Source organism: Dermacentor variabilis, chromosome 1, assembly GCF_050947875.1.
Source record: "Dermacentor variabilis isolate Ectoservices chromosome 1, ASM5094787v1, whole genome shotgun sequence".
Lineage (NCBI taxonomy): Eukaryota > Metazoa > Arthropoda > Arachnida > Ixodida > Ixodidae > Dermacentor > Dermacentor variabilis.
This window is the reverse complement of record NC_134568.1, coordinates 96854888-96877350: the sequence shown is the minus strand read 5'-3', so window position 1 is coordinate 96877350 and position 22463 is coordinate 96854888. Positions and strand designations below refer to the sequence as shown.

The 22463-nt window shown below is 46.2% G+C and overlaps 1 protein-coding gene across 2 annotated transcripts in view; it reads right to left on the bottom strand.

Moving 5' to 3' along the window:
- Positions 1 to 22463, bottom strand: part of LOC142581362 (lysosomal alpha-mannosidase-like) — a 636884-nt gene that overhangs the window by 577389 nt on the left and 37032 nt on the right. The gene's annotated exons all lie outside the window — the stretch shown is intronic.

Here is a 22463-nt window from a genome sequence, read left to right as displayed (position 1 = left end):
TTCCTTGCCAGCACTCCACTTGTGTCAAAGCCGTTACTGCCGCACCTGAACACCACATGTGCAGCAGAAGTGTCAAAAGCAGACAATATGTGCTGCAAAATATAGCATAACGTTTTGTTGTTTTTTTTCCACTGCACTACGTGCCTCTCGCCAATGCGTTATGAAAACAATGGGATATTGCAGCTCGAGTTTATTTTGCTTTCAGTACATCATTGCCGAGCACTTTTTTATGTTTCTTTTTTAATCTATCTGAAATCGTCGAACGCAGACAATATACGTGTAGTATGAAACACGTCAAGCAATGCTGTACGTAACTACAAGTACGAGGGTAGCCAGACATAAATATTGTTGTCTGAAGCTTCGTTCTCCCTACCTTACCGGCACGCCGAACACGATGAGAAAACTTCGTTTAATTCCAGCTTTCAATTCCATTAAATAGATGGCTGTGTGTCTTTCTGTATGTTGTAAACTTAGTGACTGACAACATTAAGTCCACCTGACCTGTACAAAAATTGTGAGCATGTACTGCTTCATTCACCATTGACAATAAACAATGTAAGCTTACTTGTTTCAGGTGTTTTGTATTGCCAGTTGAGGCCTCTCGGTCACCTGGCGACATAATAAAGATATCTGCAGTCATGTTAGAATACCGCACACACGATTACCGCCCCGCTAACAAAACGCCCAGAACCAACGAGCGAGCAGCGCGACGAGCCCCACCAGCCGCTACCGCAGCAGCCATATTGCTCACTGATGTTGATATTAGGATGGACGGATGGATGTTATGAGCGTCCCCTATGGAACGGGGCGGTGGGTTGCGCCACCAAGCTCTTGCTATTATACTGCCTGATGTCCTGCCTATAAAAGAAAAAAGAAAGGTTAAAAAAAAGGAAAGGAAACAAACGATGAATTCCCTTAACCAAATTTTCTGACCCCTTATTGTGAACTTCGTTTTTGTGCGTCTCCGTTTTTGTCGCTTCCCTACTTTTTTTTCCACCATTCTTCCAATCGCCTCTTACTAATCTCAACTGCGGAGATGTTTACTTTCCCTCTGCTCTTGCTGAACCCAAGGGCTTCAAAGAGTCCAGTGGTACGTAAATCAACCGCTGGGCAGACGTCTTCACATTCTCATAAAACATGCTCCATCGTTTCCCTAGCTTTACCACAGCAAGCACGTGCTTCTTCTTCCTTCTTCTATCTCGCTTTATAGGTGCGTGTTCTAAGGCACCTTGATCTCGCTTCGAAAAGTAATGAGCTTCCCTTCGAGTTGCCATAAATTATTTCTTTCCTGATTTCGTTTTTTGCTCTTAAGTAGTTACTCATGGCAGGTGTCTTTTACATTGCCGCCACCCATGAGATTATTTCAGCCTCTGACTTTCCGCTTGACCTTCTTTGTTGCTGTGTTGTCCACCCTACAGGTCGCATACTTGCTGGTAAGCATCCTAGTTCTTTTCCTCTACTGTGAATCAGTTTTTTCTGTACAAATACCTCAACACTCTCCCAGCCCATTTACTTTCTTCCATATTCCTCAGTCGTACTTCATAACCAATTTTACTGCGAGCCTCCCTCAATTCAAAACTTGTCCAGCCCATATCACCCTGCACAGCTTCATTTGTAGTCTTCCCGTGAGCGCCCAATGCGAGGCGTCCCACTGACCTTTGGTTGCCATCGAGTCCTGATTGTACCGCTGATTTCAAGCAAACTACTGATTAGTTATGATTTTGTCAGCGCCATCTCTCGGTCGTATCCTTTAGTTCACAATGCCACCACTACTCTTATTTCCGTTGCACTGTGGGAGGTACAGTTTCACTTCTCTAAATTTATATAGGTGTTCTGTGGTCCGACGCCGGACGCCGACGCCGGACTTTCTGCGACACAGGCGGCTTAACGCTATCGCGTTAAAGTCCGGGCTACAGTTGCAAGAAACGACTACGTTAATCTTCGACGTGCCCACTGAGCTATTGAAAACGTATGCTTGCTAATTACGTTGTGGCAGCATCAATGCACGATGATGAACATTATCCGCCCTAATTTTACTATACTCGGTGTCTTTTTTTAATAAGGCGACAAATCTGGTGAAAAAATAATAAACTTGGCTACTTTTAGCTACTTTTTACTTTCGCTTTGGTACCTTTTCTTGAGTATCCAACGACAACACTGCGCGTTATGTGACGCTTCAATGATGTCTACAGATGAAAGTATTTGTCGATCAGTAAAGATTGACGCAGCACGCGAGGCTGCTTTAGCCAAAAGACGAGGGGATAATTCACAAAGCTTTTCGTTCGTATTTGCTCTTCGCCATTGTAGAGTAGCAAATCGGACAAAGTCTAGTTAGCCTCCCTGCATTTCCTTCTTCCCTTCTTTCTCTCTTTCCCTTCGCCATTGGTTGGCTGCCTTCGCTAATATGTCCAGCTTCAACATTGACTAGAATTTGACTATAATTTTATCGCATAGCAACTGCGTGCTTGGAAGAAGTATTCAAGCTATTAGACTGGGAAGGCTTTAGAGTAAGGATCGACGGCGAATAGCTCAGCAACCTTCGGTTTGCCGATGACATTGTTCTATTCGGCAACACGTATGCAGACGAGGAGGAGGAATGAACGTGTATTGTAAGAAACAGCGAGAAAGTGTCCTCTCTTCGCCCCAGGTGGGCGGCTCTCTTAGTCCAGAAAGCCGTTGGCTAATGCTGCAGCCCGGGCCCGGTCCACCAGACTTCGCTGATCTTCCAGGCTCTGTGCCGTTTACAACAAATAATTGAGGACCTTAAAAGAGAGAGTATAAGAGCGGGGTTTGGGGAAGATTAATGTCCAGAAGACAAAGATAATGATGAATAGATTGGCAAGAGAACAAGAGTTCAGGATCGCCAGTCAGCCTCTAGAGTCTGTGAAGGAGTACGTTTACCTAGGTCAACTAATCACAGCGAACCCTGATCATGAGAAGGGAATTCATAGAAGAATAAAAAAGGGTTGGATCGCATACGGCAGACATTGTCAGCTACTGACTGGAAGCTTACCATTATCATTGAAAAGGAACGTGTACAATCAGTGAATTTTACCATTGCTGACATATAGGGCAGAGACAAGCTTGTGAACAAGTTAAGGACTGCGCAAAGAGCGATGGAACAAAGATTGCTAACACAGAGCAAACGGGTATAGATGATATTATAATTGACATCAAGAGAAAAAAATGGAGCTGGGCAGGTCATGTAATGCGCCGTTTAGATAACCGTTGAACCATTAGCGTTACAGAATGGGTACCAAGAGAAGGGAAACGCAGGTCGAGGACGGCAGAAGACCAGGTGGAGCGATGAATTTAGGAAATTCGTGGGCGCTAGTTGGACTCGGTTGGCGCAGGACAGGGTAATTGGAGATCGCAGCGAGAGGCCTTCGTCCTGCAGTGGACATAAAATAGGCTGTTGCTGCTGATGATGAATTGGTAATAACATTTGATTAACAAATTAGTTTTCCAGTGTAGCATCTTTTTTTTTTCGGAGAAAAGCCTTTAGCAACGTGTTCTACACCTTCTTGTGAAAAGTAATTTAGCAATGTTTTTATTTTCAACTTCTTTTCTTTTATTCTTTTTTTTTTCTTAGCACGCTTTCGTCATCTGTATAGACTTCGAAAAGAGCGTCCTCATTTATAAGCGTTCCAATAATATATGGGCGCTTTGAACATTGCATTTCCTGTTGCTAGGTGCACGGTTGAGTGATGGGCCAGCCTCTGGCAGCAAGATGTGAGTACATCAGTCGGTCGCTCGCCGTTTGTCTAGCATTCATTGATTCCGCACTTTTCTCCAAGGAAATAGTCGGGGGAAAGGAGGGGGTAGGCGCACTGGTCAAGTGACGCCCCCCCGCCCCCCCAAAGAAAAAAGAAATAAAGGAAAAAATATCTGTGTACCAGGATGCCACCAAGGAGGTTATAAGGAATATAAGCTTCTTTGATGCCACCTGCTCACTCCCCTCTGCCTGCGTCCCCTGCCCGTTCCCGGTCAAGTGCAAGCCTATCCCCCCCCCCCCCGATTCCCGCAAAAAAATTCCGGCTACGCCACTACTTTTGTCTCCTCTATTTGAACAGCAGCTACGAAAATATAAAGACGTGAGGGCGCTCACCTTCAGGACACCGCAATGTTTGAAACCGTGAGCAAAGCAATTTGTTGCAAAAAGGGTACAGTAGCTAGGCGGCTTCGAAAGCGCTAATTTTGTGCACCGTGCTTCCATATAAGCTTTGTCTTGTCAAAGTATTCTTGCGCGCTGGGGAAAATGAATCAGTCCATTGTCGCCTCGGGGTTTCCATAACGGCGCCGAACAAGAGCTGCTTCGTCCGGTATTGTCCAGTTGTAGATTCATGTACAAATGCTCGCGCTCTTGTGTCCCACATGTGCTTGTTTCGTTGCTGAAGACGAACGCTCACGAAGGACTGCGCTGACAGTAGAGCAACAGCGCGGAATTTTCTTTGTTGTGCGGAACTTGCATATGTTATGTTACCGATATCGGCCGCTCGACTTTAGGAGAGGGTTAAATGTAGGAGGCGGGCGTTCCGGGGTGTCAGATGAAGAAAACAGACAAGGAAGCCCTAGAAGGAATACGAAGAAACAATCAGCCACAGGTGGGAGTCTAACCCACACCTTCAACATTGTGCGTTGTAAAGGTAGGGGTCGGGCACCTCAAAAGGGGTAGCGGGCCCATGCCGCCGTCCCACTCATCCACGCCAAGGATGATGTTGACGGGAGGAACAAGTTCTTATCGAGAACGAAGAGTACTGGGTTTATTTACAATATCTACATGACGAGTGGAAAACGTTACGTCTTATCAGCCTAGCATGAGAGAATTGTAGCACACTGAGGAGCCCAAAAATACCGCTTAAATCCCTTCTGTCCTCCCTAGATCCCTAGGCCAGGGAAATCTGCTGTCCTACCTTCGTCCAATCGGAGCGTCCAAAGTCGCTGAAGGATCCACCTTGAGGGCGAGGGTGCGCACACATATCCAGCTTTTCTGGACACGCATTTACTAGCATCCCAAGCGGCTGCGGCACGAAGCTAGCGCGTTTTCAATGGAACGAGCAGGTTTTTCACGAATAACTGAAAGTGCAGGTCGATTATTGAAAAAGGCAGGTGACGGACATGTTCTAGCAGACAATCCACACGAGACAAATGCAATGATCATGCTGTGGAAAGCTAGCATTTGTTCCCAGAGCGGTTAAAGATTCAGCAATGGAAACCTATGGAAACGACGAACATTTTTGCTCGAATTTTTGAAATTAGAACGGTAGCTGTGATAAAACTACGGCTGCTATCGTAATAGCCGCTACAGCGTATGTAGTCCGGAGACTTGGCTTTCGATTGATGCCTATCTCAATTCTCTATGCATAGCGTAAAACTGTTCCCAAAAGCGATTTTTGAAACAGTCCGGCAAATTCACGTGGTATCCTTATAAATCCGGGCGTATCATTGCGGAAGTGACGGAAGCCGTGGCCGAGTGGTTTAGTCACACGCACGTATCATCCCGCGTCATGCTGGCAGCGGTTGAATGCCATTCTCCGTGGTATTTCTTTAAAGCCACATAGGACTTAGTTACACATTCTTCCACTAAATGGCAACAACACAAAACTCAAGATTTGGTTTCGGCTTTTGGTTTTTCAGTGGTGCTCTTCAAATATTATATTTTCTGATTTTCCTTCCTGAAAGGTAGCAATGTGTTGATCATTTGTTAAGTCATCACTTCCACGTCCCACAATGAATACCTCCGAGACGCGATCCTGTATGAGAACAGCAGAAATCGGTCGAGAATACAAAGCTTGGACAATTTGCCGAAAACCTACGCTAGAGCCAGCCTCTTCCAAAACGCCGAGCCTATGGCTAATGATATCGCAAACCTTCTCCTGATCGAAGGAGCACAGAATATCTGGAAGTTCCCTGGCATTTGCCCACAGGAGGAGGTCCCTGACTGCTAAACTGTGAAGGTGAGTGGAACGTCCCTGGACACAACATGTCTGGTATGGACCCAAAACAGTGTTGAGTACTGGAGTGAGTCGCATACACATGCACTTTGCTATAAGCTTGTAATCGCAGTTCAAAAATGTGATTGGACGCCATGCTCTTAAATCTGTACTTCTCGACTCATCCTTACAAAGGAAAGTGATTAGCCCCTCTCTTTGAGACGCTGACAGAGTCCCTTCACTGAGTAGCCTGTTCACAAATGATGTGAACGGCTTCCCTAACAGTGTCCAAGGTGTAGGGTGATAGTTTGCAAGGGTCGCTATTTACAAGACCACAGGGACCGACGGCGACCTCCTCATTGTGTACAAGTGAGGTGGAGCTCAGAATGTTGTTTGCAGACCCGTGCGACGTAATGTCACCGTGTTCTGTGTGTTCATTTACTGCTTCCAGATTTCGTCGCGAATTTTGAGGAGTGGCGATTTCAAACATCCACACGATACTTTCAAAAGTATCATGTGGCAACAACTCATGGTTCACGCAGGTTTTAGAACAACTGGGCTACGCGTTCAAACACGACCGACGACAGTACTCGGCATCGGACTTGCACTAATTTGATAAAGATATTTGTGCGGAATATTCTACTTCCCTGCGTACTTCGCGGATCACAGGATCCTTCTTGCAGGATTTCGCTGTGCATAAAAGAACGAGAACAAAGAAGCCGATTATCAAGGTGATGCGCGCTAGAACATTCGTCGTTCGTTTGTGCAATTTAGTCATTGACCTTCCGTCACTTCGCTGCTGCATGCGTTACTCGTAAGGGTTACTCTAAAGGACTGCACGAAGGATTACTCCGAGTAAATCTTTCTAAAGTTCTTGTAAGAGTGACTTACGCTATGTTTCATATATACTTGAGGATCCCTCAGTGTGTATGTCCGACGGGAGATTGTGGCATGATAAAATTCACCATTGGCTGTCGCCATTACATCTCTCTCGGGCATAAGTCGGCATACGCACTCACGAGTAGACTAACTCATACGTGGGTAAAAAGGTGCGTGAGTACGCATGTGAGTCAGTGCCGGCGCGGAGGTAGTGGTGCAGGTTTCCTCCCATCACCAGTCTCTCTAGAACCTTATCTATCACAGCTCGCGGTAGACGGTCAAATGTGCTTTAGCTGTCTAAGAGGAGGAGGATGCCAGCATACCCCGAGGCCAGAGTGTTCTCCATCGTAGAGATGGCATCTCCCACGGAGTCCGCGGTGCGACGCATCAGTCGGAATACTCTCTACGTATCGGAGTGATAACCTTGCGCTCCGAATGTCCATTGTATTCGGTGAAGCGCCATATTATCCATGGTTCTTCCCGCCACAGACGTCGAGGAGACTGGACGACAGGAAGAGAGCGGAATTTCGTTTTCCGTACTTCAGTATGGGGACCACCATCGCTGTGGATTCCTGCGCTGTCCACACCGCCACACCTCGTTGCAGGAGCCGAGGAGCCTCATTCGCTCTGGAATGCTGTAGGTTTCAGAGCTGCTGGTAGGCGATTCCATCTGGCTACGGGGTGCTCCGTCGTCTACAGCGATTGAGGGCTCGCTGTTGTTCTCCCATGGTAAAGTCCGCCTGGCAATGAGTAGTGATCCTTGTACCATGGGGAAAACATAGCTCGATGTCATTGGAAGGGAACCTGACGCATCGTGTAAGGACAGGGATTTGCGGAATGTTTGGTGGCTGCAGGTGTTAAACCACAGGGCCAAAGTGATCCCAAGGAATTGAACTAGGGCGTCTCTGAAGACTCCCTCAGCGATTGCGATGAACAGGACTGGTTATCTGAGCATCCTAAACTCTTAAAAATAAAGTTAGTAAATGACTAGTAAATGCTTGCTTTTACTAGAATAATATTATTTTACTACCTTCTTACTAGTTCTGTACTAGCCAGCAGCTAGTATAGCTAATTAGTGCTGCATTCACTAGCCAGAAAGGTTTCTTAGTAGTTTTTACTAAGTAGCTACTAAGCCACTACTACTTCGTGTGGACGACGTCTATTATGCTGTGATTGTGGCCGTAATATGCAAAATTTATATGACCTTTATTATTGCCCGTTGTGTTGGACTAACAGTCATGCGTGACGTCGTAGCACACATATATGCTGACGGAAGGCTATGGTTGTTAGGGTGCAAAGCGTTGATTATTTATCCAAATACATAGGTGCTCACGGGTGCAACATGCGCTCGCATAAAACTAGGACCATATATATATATATATATATATATATATATATGTGTGCTCTTGATATTTTGAGTACACGTCGCTTACGTAACACCCTTGTCGTTGTTACGTATGTGTATTCTTTTGAAGAAAACTACTGAAAACACGGATAATTAAGGAAAAAGACAGGATGAGCGCTGTCCTGTCTGCTCTGGCTTATCGTACGTTGCTTGATGGAGTTATCGAGCACTTTGTTACCCGGAGTCATTGTGCCGTAATGTCCTTGGTAAGCATTACCTATTGCAATAATTCTGATTAATGGATGGCGAAAGGACGCCGTTTATTTATCTTTTTTTCGTAGGTATTATTTTACGTTTCCGTGCTTTTGCAATACCATAGACTTAATAATGAATTCTGTGGTTTTACTTGCCAAAGCCACGATTTCATTATGAGGCACGCCGTAGTCGGGGACTCCTGATAAATTTTTATTTGACCACCATGGCAACTTTAACGTGCCCCTAATGCACGATACACGGGCGTTTTTGCATTTCACCTCCATCGAAATGCGGCCGCCGCGGTCGGGATTTGGTCCCGCGGCCTCGAGCTTAGCAGCGTACTCGACTTAATATGACGAACCAAGCGGCACTTATGAATCGAATGGGCTCCGTTTTGTTGATGGTGATTATATTTAAGTTGCGTTAGTAACTGCACTACCGGGGAAGTGCTATAGGAGCTTTTTCCTAGCTTGAGCAGCAGGAGCGTAGCCAGGGAAGGGGGGGGGGGGCTTATGGGGTTTCAGCAGCCCCCCCCTCCTCCCCGAAATATTTTCGTGCTGTCATGCACCGCCGACCAAGACAACCCACGGCGCCGGAAATCATTCTGGATTTTGTCTAGAATATCCTTTTCACGCTCGAAAAGACATTTCGGCGCGAGCATAGCGAACTCGGGCTGGATTTCGCAGCAACGCCCATGCACCGGGAGTCGCATAACGCAGGAGCCCCATCCGAGCACAAAGTTTCAAGGGCGTTTTGATGGCGAGCGGGCTCGTCGCGGCATCTCGATCGCGGAGGCCGCGGAATCTACGGAGCGCATGGATTTCAGTTCTGAAACTTTATGGGTGTAAAGTTCCCATAAACTTTTGATGCGAAAGGTGCATTGACATTTCCAAAGTCATGGTTTGAATTTTCAATTCCGTAAATTTGTGGGTGTAATGTTATAAGCATTTCCAAAGTCATGGTTTGAATTTTCAATTCCGTAAATTTGTGGGTGTAATGTTATAAGCATTTGAACCCAGAGGTGCATCAACTTTTCTAAAGTCGTACATCGGACCATGCAACGAGACAAGACAAATCAACACACTATCAGACAAGTTGACAAAGCACGCAGCGAGGTCCTATGAGACGAAGCGTTGCGGTGGTTCATTTGTGCCGTCAAGTCACAGAAAAAAATATCAACATTTCTTTTCACTTGCGCCAAAGCATCCATGTCAAGACGCTAAAGCCAGCCAAGGTCACTATACGTTCTTATTTATTTTTTTACTTTGACTTTTATTCGCGAAGACCCCCCCACATTGAGCCTCTTCAATTTTCTTGTTCTCGCTATCCGCGGGCTGCCAAAGCCAGCCAGAGCGCATGCGTTTTTCTTGTGTTGCCCCGACCGCCGCGCGGCGCACTTTGTTTTTCTCTGACCGAGTGTATTTTGGCCTGGCAGAGCTTTGGACGCTTTCTGGCTGGAAGACGAGAAAAAGAAACAATCGTCGCTCGCCACCATCAGTGTGGGAACTCGACGTGTTGCAACGCGTTCGCTCGAGCGCAACCTCTCCGGAAAGTCTCGTCTCACCGGTGTAGGATACCTGGCAGTATGCGTATGGTTCTCTGTGGACCAAGCATCGCACGTTTCCTTTGATATTCATGTAGCCACATTAGGTGCTCAGTTTACAAAGGGTTAACCAACTATCCCGCCAACGTGTTTTAATCAAAGTAGGCATTCGATTGTGGCCAACATGCTTTCCTTCGCGTTTTTTGTTTCATTTCGGTGCCCCCGCCCCACAAAAGAAAAAAAGACATCGTTGCGGCGCAGCGAATTGTCGCATGGCAAAGTTCGATTTTCTTACTTCTTCTTTTGCGGAAAGTAATGGGTCACGGGACTCTTCAGTTGCCAGACACTCTTACTAAATTATTGCGATAGCAATTATGTGGACCCTCCAGGCGCATTCGAGCCGTCGCCGTCATGTTCCGTATAAAGTCCAAAGGTGATAACATCGTCACCGCGGCCCGCACGCTGTATGTGCGAGTGAAAGCGTGTGTGTGTGGGGGAGGGGGGTGAGCCGACGATGGTCGCTCAGTCTTGTGCGGACAAGGGAGAACAGCGGGGAGGAAGCGCGCCGCCTTCGGTCGCGCGCGATATCGAGGGAGTGGAGGGAGGGGGGGGCGGACCTTCGGATTCTGTGATCTGTGAATCTGTGATTGCACAGCATGTTTATTTGCCTTGTTTGACGCATTATATACATTGACTTTTTCTTAGATATGTAGATTTATTGGAGACTTATACGTATATTTAAATACCTTGTTGCGAGGATTTGTGTATATACGTGCAGTGACCTTTGCTTCCAGTGACACTTTTTTGCCCTTTATCAAGCTGTATCTTCGCGGATCTAGGGAGCTACCATTATATACTACGCATAATGGTGGAAACGACGGGGGTGTAGCTAATGTATTTCACTCACATAGACTGGGATCAATTTAGAAAAATCAGAAAATACAGAGCAGAGACAGATAGAAGGGAGCGCATCAGACTACCAGAGTGGGTGGCTCAACTTAGGGACCACTTGATTGCAGCAACTAAGGCTATAGAGACAGAGGAAGAGGTTGAACAAATTGACAGTAGATTGGCGCATTTGATCGAAGCCAAGCAATCGATGTTATAAAGATGGAAATCATAACGCTTAAACAGAAGACTTAGGAAACGAAATGCTCAGTTCAATAGGGATATCGAAGAGCACGCATGATATTTGCAGAAACAAAAATGGGATGAGGTGTGTAAATCTGTAGATGGAAGGATAAAACGTGGAGGCAATTGGAGTTTGCTCAGGCATCTGCTCAATGAAAAAGGCACTAAATCGAATAGACGTACGGCAATGGCTAAGCTGGTACACCAAGAAAGTCAGACTGCAAGCGCAGAGAGCATAATGGAGCGATTGGCAGCTAAATACTTGCCTCTCAGGAAAGAGGATCAGGAAATAAGTTATCTCGATTACTTAGGGGTAGAATGCAACTATATGGATCAGGAATTCACGGAAAGTGAGGTACGCACGGCGCTGTTGGAATTGAATAATAGGTCAGCAGCGGGCCCGATGGCATCTCTAACAGTCTGTTTGAGAATTTGGACAACGAATTAATAAAATGTCTGACCACATACATTAATGAATTATGGAAAGATGGGGCATACCCGGAAGAATGGAGAACGGCCAGTACTATCTTAATACCAAAGGCGGGCAAACAACTCAACTTGGATAACCTCAGGCCAGTTTCGTTAACATCATGTCTAGGGAAAGAATGGAGCATGTCATATTGAATAGGTCAACGAAATATGTGGAGAACAATGACATCCTGCCGTATAATCTGATTAGTTTCAGACCTGGCTTGTCCACACCAGATGGCATGTTGTTAATCAAACATCAACTGCTCTTAGCCAAACCAAAGAACACTCGAGCTCTCTTGGGGTTGAATGTCGAAAAAGTCACTGTGAAACGTTGGAGAAAACGGTTCAAGAAGGACGTGAAAGTTGCAAATACGATCCAAGATCAGGCCAAAGTCACTGTACGATCACCCCCAACACAATTGCAAAGGTTGACGAGCTGATTAGACAAGAACAGTGCATAAGCATCGATGAACTGGCAGAGGGTGTGAACATCAGTCACGGTTCGGTTCACACCATAATTCTTGAATATCTCGGTTATCGGCTCTTGTGTATGCAATGGCTGCCCAAGATTTTGAACCACCACCAGAAAACAGAGAGGTTCAGAGCTGCCTTGACTCATCTGATCTGGTATCATAATGACGGTGACGACTTCTTGTCTGTAATTGTGACCGGGGACGAATCATGCTGCCACTACTACGAGCCTGAAACACAACGGCAACGCTTACAGTGGAAACATTCGAATTCACTACCCCCAAAGAAAGCAAAAGCCGTCATTTCCGCCGGAGAGGTGTTGTCGAGTTCTTTTAATTTTTTTTTTTCGATCGTCAGAGGCCATTACTGATCGAATTTGTTAAACCTGGAGAGACTATGAACCGTTTCTGATATTGTGAAACGCCGGATCGGCTGCGTGTCGCAGTCAGGAACAAACGACGTGGAAAATGGACGAATGGGGTCATCTTGCTCCTCGACAATGCCCGACCCCACGTCGTTGATGTGGTTAACACTAAACTGGCAAAGTTCAAGCGGGAAATGCTGCAACATCCACCATACGGCCCAGACCTGTCGTCTTGCGACTTCCACATTTTGGGGCAATTGAAAAACAGCTCAAGGGAACCAGATTCGTGTCGGACGATGACGTGAAAGAGTCAGTTACAGACTTTTTGAAGCAGCAACCCAAGCACTTTTATGAGACTGGAATCGCGCGACTCGTTAGTCAGTGGGACAAATATCTAAATGCTCATGGAGACTTCTTTTAAATAAAGTATTCCGTTTGTGATATATTCGCATTGGTTCACTTTCATTTGACTCGCCCATGTATATTTTGCAGAACTCCTGCTTTTATGTGTGCTCTCTGTTGCGACTATAATTTCGGTGCAATTATTCACAACACATGACCGGTGGCAGCTGCTCCTGCGCAATATATTGGAACAATGGACAGCGTCATTAGATTTTTCCTGACCGTTGCATATGTTTTAAAATGTAAACAAGATTCTTGAATGACAAAGTTTCATTAAAATATTTGTCCTCAACTTGTTCATTTCACGGCCTTTACATTTTTCCTATCAGCTTTGTTGGTTTCGAACTGATATAGTTCGAACGTTCGTGTGATATTTTCTTTACTTACTAAATCGACAAAAAAAAAACACAAAGCATTGATATCAGTTATTTCGGGCACAATTTTGGGGACATACCAGTAGATTCTTTCATGAAAAAATTACATATTTCACTTGTCTTGACAATGCGTAGCATTCAAGAATTCGTTTATAGCATCTTTGGCAATGCAGTTATCATTTTTGTATTTGATCCCTCGACAAATTTTATAAGGGGGATGCCGGGCTGCAACGTGAGCGCCCCCCCCCCCCCGGGCGAAATTGCCGGCTACGCCACTGTTGAGCAGGCAATGAAAAGTCATCATCATCATCATCATCAGCATATTTTATGTCCACTGCAGGACGAAGGCCTCTCCCTGCGATCTCCAATTACCCCTGTCCTGCGCTAAGCGATTGCAACTAGCACCCGCAAATTTCTTGATTTCGTCGCACCACCTAGTCTTCTGCCGTTCTCTACTGAGTTTCCCTTCTCTTGGTACCCATTCTGTAAACCTAATGGTCCAACGCGTACCTAATCTGCGCATTACATGTGCTACCCAGCGCCATTTTTTTTCTCTTAATGTCTATTAGAATGTCGTCTATACCCGTTGCTCTCTGATCCAAACCGCTCTCTTCTGTCTCTTTAAGTTATGCCTGGCATTCTTCGTTCCATCGCTCTTTGCGCGGTCCTTAACTTGTTCTCAAGCTTCTTTGTCAGCGTTTGTCGGTCTCCAAGTCTCTGCCCAATATACTATATACTATATATTATAATTTTACTACCTGCACTTACTAAGAAGACAATGCTTTTTGTGACAAGTAACGTGTTGGTATTTGGTTAGTGAATATGACGACATTTCTTTCTAACCGTTTAAAGGTCAATATACGTAAATATAGATATACGTAAATATACGTAAATATACGGCGCCGCGAACGAAGCCCAAAATGGTCGATGGCGCATATTTACGGCGCCGTCTGTACGATTAAAAAGCGCGCCATTTTCCTAACTTTTTCTCTTCTGTCATGTGCTGCCGCTATGTGGGAATACAGGGAATTTTTTTTCGCGTGCCTCCCTCTCTCAGTTTTTGTTGCATGGTTTGTTTTCGAGCTAGTTCGCCCCCGCGCGTCGATGCAATACCGCTCGCGCATCGGCGCGCGCACAGACGCACGGTGGTTTGGGTTTGGTTCCGCGGCCGGTTTCGGCTCCTTGCGCTCGCAAAACTGATGGCAATATCGTTACTAATCGTTCAAAGGACGACCGCTTGTTTGTTGCTCGTTTAGTGCTCACAGGGATGCGCATAGGAAGGATGCCGCTGTGCATGTGTTTCTGGTGTGTGTGTGTGTGTGTGTGTGTGTGTGTGTGTTTTTTTTTTGAGACTCGCGAAAGCTTAGTGCCTCTGGTTGGCGATAAGATGAAGATTAGCGGAAGTTTATCGCACATTTTGCTTTTTTGACGGACACACAACCACACAGTTTTCTTGAGTGCGCGCACCTACTCAGTTCGATTACGCTATGGATGTACATATTAGTGTAAGAGCAGGAACATTTGAGTCTTGCGAAATATTCTCGTGTGCGCATTTTCAAAGCCTTGAACTATGTGTATAACAATGCGTCAAATTTTTAATTCTTATAAGTTTATTTCCTTTTTTATTGTTGTTATTCATGAATGAAGAGTACATGTATACCACCGCAAGATGTATTGCGATTGGTCTCCTGAGTTACTAAGCAAGGCGACATCATCAGCGAATCGCAAGTTACTAAGGTATTCTCCATTAACTCTTTTCCTCAATTCTTCCCAATCCAGGTCTCTGAATACCTCCTGCAAACACGCTGTGAATAGCATTGCAGAGATCGTATCTCCCTGCCTGACGCCCTTCTTTATTGGGATTTTGTTGCTTTCTTTATGGAGGACTACGGTGGATGTAGAGACGCTATATATATCTTTCAGTATCTTTACATATGGCTCGTCTACACCCTGATTCCGTAATGCCTGCATGACTGCTGAGGTTTCGATTGAATCAAACGCTTTCTCGTAATCAATGAAAGGGTTGAGTGCAGGGTTTAGGATGGCACCCAGTATGCGCCACCTGCCCGCTGAGCTGCTCTTCTGGCTGAGCGAGTGGCAGACGCCCTCCGAGCTTTGGTTGCGGCGCCTAGGGGCATGTCTTTTGCAACCGGGACTAACGTCGTGTGCCCTTAGGTGGTGAGCCACCATCCATGTCCTCTGCTTCGGGGGCGGCCTCGAAGGAGCTCGGTATTGCCGCAACTGCCCCACACACTTTCGCTCTATAATCTCCCGCTGGACAAGGGTGGGTTTACCACCGTGGTCTCGCGCTCGTGCCGCCATCTTAGAACCAGCGCAATCAGAGGAGAGCGAGACTATTTTAACCACTATTTCGCGGGGACGGCTCTCTTCCGGACATCGGAACAAGGAGAATCGTTTATCCAAATGTCACGCCTCGCAATTGCAGAGGCACTACCCGGGCTGCCAGATTTTCTCGCCGTCCGTATAGATATGAAGACGAACGTCGTGGCTACTGACGCCGCTACATTAGAGCGACTTCAGGCCCTATTCACTTCGCTTCACTTTATTACCTTAAAGACCCCTTGATAGGGGCGTTAACATAAGGGGTGGGAATATATCAGTACATAATTCGCAAAGTACATAACTGAACATGCAAACAACAGAAAGGAAAAATGATTACATGAGCTAAAGTGTTAAATACGCAAGTACAAATACATAGACCTTAATAATACAAACTAAAATTGCACGAGCAGATAAGTGCATTAACACAAGTCACAGTTTCATTGTGAAAAGTTCGCAGCAGTGAGTGACACTATCCATCAACGTACAAAGGGAAATGATGGCGGCGATTTGGTGGGGCAGGTTGTTCCACTCTGTAGCGCGGCATGGCAAAATAATGAGGTGGAAAAGGTAACAGTGCGCATGCGAGGGCGGCCCACTTGAAAAGTGTGCCGTGTATGATGAGATGTTCGGGTTGCGGGGAGGATATGCGGTGGTTGATTAGGCGAGGTGTGCTAAAACTTGTGGAAAAGTGAAAGGATTGCACTGCGCCTGCGCTTACAAAGAGGAAGTAATGCCAATTCCTTTTTTTAAGTGAGATATGCTCACGTCATATAAATAGTTAAAATGAATGAACCTTGCGGCGCGGTTTGAACGGCTTCGAGTGCGTTGACGAAATACGTTTGGTGCGGATTCGTTATGGCGAATGCACACTGCGGTTTCGGTCGGACTGTCGACTGGCAGGCCGGTATGGTGTAACGGGTTCATGGGCGCGTCTTAGATGACGCTTGAGAAAACCGAGTAATTTGTTAGCAGATGGAATGACGGTAATGTCCTGTGCGCGCCAGGATAAGTCTTTAGATATAGTGACATATAGGTGCTTGTAACACTGCGCAGCACACGCGGGAATGCTATTGATTGTGTATCTGAAAGGAAATTGATCGCAGCGACGAAAAAATACCATTACTTTGCATTTTATTGGATTAAGTTTCATTAACCAACGGTCGCACCATTACTGTAAACATTTAATGTCCTCCTGAAGTAAGTCTTGATTAGATGTGATAGTAACTGTTCTATATATGATGATAAGTAATTAATGTATATTAAAAAGAGTAGGAGCCCAAGAACAGATCCTTGAGATACATCGGAAGTCACTGGTAGGTGGTTAGATGCGCGGTTGTTAACTGTAACGAACTGAGATGGGTTTGTCAGGAACGCTTCGATCCATCGTAAAATGTCATGGTTAAGGTTCGCAAGAGAAAGTTTTAGTAATAGGGCATTGCTGTGGTACCTTGTCGAACGCTTTTGCGAAATCTAGAAATATCGTGTCTGTTGGGAGGTTAGAATCTAAATTGGTGTGAATATCCTGCAAGAAAATTTCCAGTTGTATTTCGCGCAAGAAGCTTTTGCGAAACCCTAGCTGTAAAGAATGAAAGTATTTATTCGAGTCAAGAAACTTAATAATTACTGTGTACGTGACGTGGTCTATGATCTTACAGGGCACCCTCGTTAATGAAATAGGGCGATAATTGAGAGCGGGCAATTTCTGTCACCTGCTTTGTGGATGGAAACAACCTTCCTCACTTTCCAGTCATATGGCATTTCATCAGTTGAAAGTGACTGCGAGAACAGTAAACACGGGAACGCCGCAGTGACATGTTAAGTATTCTTGAACAGCTTCGAATTATTGTTATCCACGCCGGCTGACGATGTGAGTTTAACACTGTCAATTGACGATGAAATGCCATCTGGGAAAAGATGATAGTTGGTATAACACTTGTTGCACTGGTACGTGAGGAAAGAGGGGTGTTGGTAGGTTCCTCTGTAAATACAGAGACAAAGGCTGCATTAAAAAGGTTCGCACAATCTACATCGCCGACAGTTTCACCTTCTTCATTGGTAATTGTTACACTGTGCGTTTCTTGAGGGGTTATCACCTGCCAGATTTTTTTTTTTATCGCTTAAAATTTTCCGAAGGTCATCACCAAAAAATGCATCTTTCGTCTTGCGAATTGCTGATAGGTACAAGTCCAGGAATCCGAGACATCTACTACGGCGGCGAAGCCGACCCTGGGGCGTTGCGGTCGGTGTAACTCTATGGGAAGCATTTTTTTTTAATTGATTGCTGAGCAGTGCTTCGTTCTTCGCAAATTGCACTTTAGGTACTTAATCCCAACAGCAGTCTCACGCTATATGTCGTGTCTACTTTGATGCCGCTGGCTGGATTGTTTTTCCTGGGACACTTTTGTAGACCCATTTAAAATGCATGAGGTGATTTTCAATATGCTGATCGCAGCGCAACGAGAAGTCATCCGCTAAGTGCGCTCTAGTGGCATATACTCGATGGCACCCTCTATGTATAGGTCCAGTTTGGTTTTATTCCGCTGGGTGAATGTTTTTTTTTTTTTTTTCCTGGGTCGCTCTTGTTCAGCTACTATGCGGCGAAGCAGCACTACAGGGGCAGAAGATAGGTCCGTAGTTGAACTGATGGGAAAAGGCTCATCGATCATGCTAAACTCATTGTTAGATATGGGGCTGTTTTCTGAGCCCCCTTCGAGTTCCCCAGACCACATCGAATCGCAGCACAGCTAATTGAGAAGCGCAAAAACACGGAAAGCACATTCCAGAGGAGCGCACGTGCAAACAAGTTGAAGGCCCCCACTTCGTACACAGCCGGTGGAGCTATTCACTGCTTGACTCTTCCAGAAAGCGAGGGGATAGCCCGGCGCTGTTCTAGGTAACGTGAGTCCCGAAGCCAGACGGCCGTGATGTACCGGGAAGGCCTGGCAGCGTCGCCCCGGCCGCCTTTGAAGAGGGCATTTGCAAGCCAGCGAGGCCATACCGCCGGGAGTAGGGGGCACTCGGACAATTGGGGCCCACGCGTCGCCCCCGTCCGCCTTTGAAGAGCGCATTGCAAGTCAGCAAGGCAAGACCGCAGGCAGCCGCCGGGTGTGACACCACCGCACGGGCGCCTACCATTGGCCGAAAATGGTGTCATCTGAGCGGACTCTCCCATTGGCCGAACATGACGCGTCTTCCAGACATCGAAGGGCTTAAAAGAGAGACCGGGAGCAGCAAGAGGATGCCAGAGATTCCTAGAGCATTCCCTGATTCACCTCTCTCGAACTTCTTGCGCGGGCCGCAGCGTCCGAGTTGCTGCCGGCCCGTAATGACTGTACGACTGTTCATTGACGTCTCTCTGTAAATAATGTAAAATAAACCTCCCAAGTGTTTAATCGCAAAGTCCGTCCTCAACTCCTACATCATGGACTCCAATGTGCATCAGAGCTGCACATTCGCGCTCTGACGTATACGGAAAGATGACACTGTCAGAGTCTGCAAGAAGCAGCGTACCGAATGGCTTTATGGAGTGACATCCAAGCATTAAGCCCAGTTGCGCGCGCCATTTTTTCTCAAGTTTCGGCGCATAGTAAAATGATTTATTTGATGCATAGAAACATAAACATTATGTTCCAGCTCAACTCACGATAACACCCGCCGTGGTTGCTCAGTGGCTATGGTGTTAGGCTGCTGAGCACGAGGTCGCGGGATCGAATCCCGGCCATGGCGGCCGCATTTCTATGGGGGCGAAATACGAAAACACCCGTGTACTTAGATTTAGGTGCACCTTAAAGAACCCCAGGTGGTCGAAATTTCCGGAGTCCCCCACTACGGCGTGCCTCATAATCAGAAAGGGGTTTGGCACGTAAAACCCCATAATTTAATTTAACTCACTATAACAAATAAGTAGTTAAACTGCATTAATGAGCAATTAACTAAGTAATTACACAATACAGATAACCAATAGTACTATATTTATGAGTGATCACTAGTTACTAACATACTATGCTAAGTTATCTCGTTTTTGCACACCATTAATGCCATGGATATCAAATGAAAAGTCATTCAAACAGTGACTCATTTATGATAACTAGGAGTGTTAGAGCTGAGTTACTAGTGGTCACGAATCGCTTTGTTTATTATGACAGTGGTAGCGTTTATGCATATACGTCACCATTGGTATCAATTCAAAAGTAATTAAATGACTATTTCTCTGGTTACCACTGCTGATCGATCACACCCTGTTATTAGTGATCACTAGTGATACACTCAGTATGATTTTCTCCTATTTTATACAATGTGAGCTTAATGGAAATCAAATGAGAAGTCATACAAACAATTATTCAATTATATTACTTAGGAGATGGTAGGACCGAGTCATTAGTGACCACAAATCACTTTGTTTGTTATAACAGTGGTAACGTTGATTGGAGCAAGTTGTCATTGGTATCAATCAAAAAGTGATTGCATGAGTGTTTTGGTTACCATTGTTTATCGACGCTGCCGAGTCATTAACGATCACTAGTCATACGTTCTGTTCAATGTAGTCGTCCTGTTAAGCAGCTTAGCGCCATGAATATGAAATAAAAAGTTCTAAAAACGGTAATTCAAATATTATAACTAAGAGATGGTATGATTGAGTCGCTAGTGATCGCGAATCACTTTGTATAGTATGACAGTGGTAGTAGTCTTCCTTTATTCATTGTCATTTCTATGAATCGGTTTCATTAAACTTACTTTTTCTGAGTATATAGCAGACAGAATCGAAATACTGATGACCACTAGTGATTACGTTCATTTCGGTATTCTCGACAGAACTCCTAACATTTTCACAAAATATTACCTCGGAATTGGAAGGTTCTTGAAGGACAATCGGCTTGCATTAAAGGCACTTGCACTGTTAATAAATCGAGTGGTGTTTGTAATTATTTGGGCGGGAAACCCTGTAGTTTGCAAACGCGAAACCAAGTGCCGCTGAAAACTCGTTTTCAGTTGTGCATCTTTTTATGCTTCGCAGAATTGAGCCAAAGGTATGGTTGCTAGCAAAAGGCTGCCATTTTGTTTCAGGCGTGGCAGTGAAGGCAGGTCTAATAACAACACCTAGATGTTGCTAATCATGGTGGTTAGGGAGAAAAGCAAGAGCTGCGTAAGTTTCTGGCGAAGGGGGAAAACTCACCGCGTGCCGCCAGCCGTGACGCAGCAGGCGCTTCGAGCAACGACAGTGCAGGCTGCAGCACGGGGCCGGCTGACGTACTACGTGCGACGGGGTCGCCACTCGGACTCGCGGGGGACGCACGCCGTATCGTTTTCACCGACCAGGTCTTGCTTTATGCCGCCCGCTTTGTTTATTCCGCGTGAATACGTAATTCTGAATGCAAGAGCTTTCGAAGTGCATGGTTCTTTTTCTCTTATCCGCGGTTTCCTGGTGGTTGGTGATGTTCCTCAGGCTTGTGGCTTTTTCTAGTTTGATGAAGACAAGGTGGAAGTTAACGAGCCGAGGTGACGTGGCATGAGCTGCGATTATGGTTTACGCTAAAAGAAAAATATTATTGGCGCACACCTGTGCCGAAAACTTAATAAACATTCAAAGCCATAGCTGTGGTCTTGTGTATCGTATGTATGTGTCGTATGTGGAGGGCAGCGAAACTCAATGGCGGCTAAATGCGAGGGTTGTTGGATATGACCAAGCTTGGCGCCGAAGATTCATAGGATGGTTGATATTAAAGCGATAGTCCACGGCACCTGCAGTGCTTTAGGTGCAAGTGCTTTGGTCATGTGACGGCTGCATGAAGGTAGCCAAAGCGTTGTCTGCGCCGTGGCAACAGGATTGTTGTGATCGGGCCCGTGAAACTCGGTCGTGGAGAACGCGGCAATGGTAAACGAGGCAGCGTCCTCGTCAGAGCCAGTTCCAACTGCGGTGGTTCACGGCAACCAGTTGGACACTACCAAACGGATTTGGATAAATTGCAAAGGGACATTCCTTCAAGCGACCTCAGGGTGCCTTTCTCAAGCGTCGGAGACAAGGGTGCACTCGTCTTTTCCCTTTCGTCTCGGAGAGAATACGAAGCGAACCAGATGCAGACACCCTTCTGCATAAGCCACGGGCCCAAACCGCCACGTCCGTGTCGGAGACGGGTGTGTTTCCCTCTCCCTGTTCGTGCGGTGCTTCGGAGAACTCACACAGAGGAACGGAGATGGCGAGCAGAAATGCAGCTCCACCGTTCGGCGTGGGATGAAAATCCTGGAAGAGGCTACTACTGCAGGCCTCCTAGTCATTAACACAGGTGAACCTATACTCTGTTGAGTTGTAATTCGCCCGAACTGTCATTGATCTCACGTTCGTTACGACTTTGATCCGCTACGACTGGCGGGTCGAGCCTGACACATGGAGCAGTGATGACTTCCTCATCACCCCTGTACCGTGGTACCTCAACTGCGTCCCAGTCCGACGTTCTGGGGTGACCAGATGAAAAGACTTCCGCTCCCACGGCGCCCTATACCCATTAGAGAGTGCTTCTTCGAGGGCATTACAGCAGCAGCCAGAGCCGCCACCAAGCATTGCCTTGTTTCAGCGAACCAGCCCGTTCCGGACATCAACTTCCTCAAGCTGCGAACTGATCGAAGACGTGCTCAGCGCGTCACCATGCGAAATGACGCTGCACAGGACTGGCAGCTCTACGACCAAGCGGAAAGGTGCAACCTGGACGGAGGAGCCAGCGATCGGTGCCGCAGACCGACCAGGGACCGCACCCATTTCTTAAAGATCCTCCCACGACAATTCGCCCGCTGATTGGTCCATGCCACGCGTGGGACCCTAGTTAAGACCGTTCAGGCCCACTGTTAGATAGAGACTCCAGAAATGACCGACTTTTAAATTTTGTAAATATATTTATCTTCATTATTCGTCATCTCGATGCCTATGTCGTCGTCTGTTTCCTTCTACGGCGTTAGCTGC